The 934-nt window shown below is 50.3% G+C and overlaps 1 non-coding gene across 1 annotated transcript; it reads left to right on the forward strand.

The window, feature by feature from the left end:
* The first annotated feature begins 221 nt into the window (after window positions 1-221).
* TRNAV-GAC (transfer RNA valine (anticodon GAC)) lies at window positions 222-292 on the forward strand. Its single transcript has one exon. It is a non-coding gene; the product is annotated as a tRNA-Val (tRNA).
* Window positions 293-934: the final 642 nt, after the last annotated feature.

Consider the following 934-nt stretch of genomic DNA (forward strand, 5'->3'; position numbering starts at 1 on the left):
ATCTCAAACAGGCGCTCCTGACCGATCAGGCAGAACAATCAGGCAATCAAAGCAAGACGATTGTGATTAATTAGCAGATGTATTCAATTGCATGGCCTCAAAGCAGAGACAAACCGCAAGAGCTTACCTGTTCTTACCATACAAGTAGGGCACTTTGATGATTCAACCATGACTCAGCCACTGAGAAACTAGTTCTCAACAGAAGCAGCCACAAGAAAGAAGGGCTCTGGCTCAGTGGCAGAGCATCTGCTCGACATGCAGAAGGTCCCAGGTTCAATCCCTGGCATCTCCAGTTGAAAGGACCAGGCAGGAGGTGATGGGAAAGACCTCAGCCTGAGACCCTGGAGACTAATGGAGAAGGGCTGTGGCTCAGTGGCAGAGCATCTGCTCGGCATGCAGAAGGTCCCAGGTTCAATCCCTGGAATCTCCAGTTGAAAGGACCAGGCAGGAGGTGATGGGAAAGACCTCTGCCTGAGACCCCGGAGACTAATGGAGAAGGGCTGTGGCTCAGTGGCAGAGCATCTGCTCGACATGCAGAAGGTCCCAGGTTCAATCCCTGGAATCTCCAGTTGAAAGGACCAGGCAGGAGGTGATGGGAAAGACCTCAGCCTGAGACCCCGGAGACTAATGGAGAAGGGCTGTGGCTCAGTGGCAGAGCATCTCTTTAGCTTGGAGAAACGTCGACTGCGGGGTGACATGATAGAGGTTTACAAGATAATGCATGGGATGGAGAAAGTAGAGAAAGAAGTACTTTTCTCCCTTTCTCACAATACGAGAACTCGTGGGCATTCGATGAAATTGCTGAGCAGACAGGTTAAAACGGATAAAAGGAAGTACTTCTTCACCCAAAGGGTGATTAACATGTGGAATTCACTGCCACAGGAGGTGGTGGCGGCCACAAGTATAGCCACCTTCAAGAGGGGTTTAGATAAAA

Source organism: Heteronotia binoei, chromosome 9 (genome assembly GCF_032191835.1).
Source record: "Heteronotia binoei isolate CCM8104 ecotype False Entrance Well chromosome 9, APGP_CSIRO_Hbin_v1, whole genome shotgun sequence".
In the NCBI taxonomy this organism is placed as follows: domain Eukaryota; kingdom Metazoa; phylum Chordata; class Lepidosauria; order Squamata; family Gekkonidae; genus Heteronotia; species Heteronotia binoei.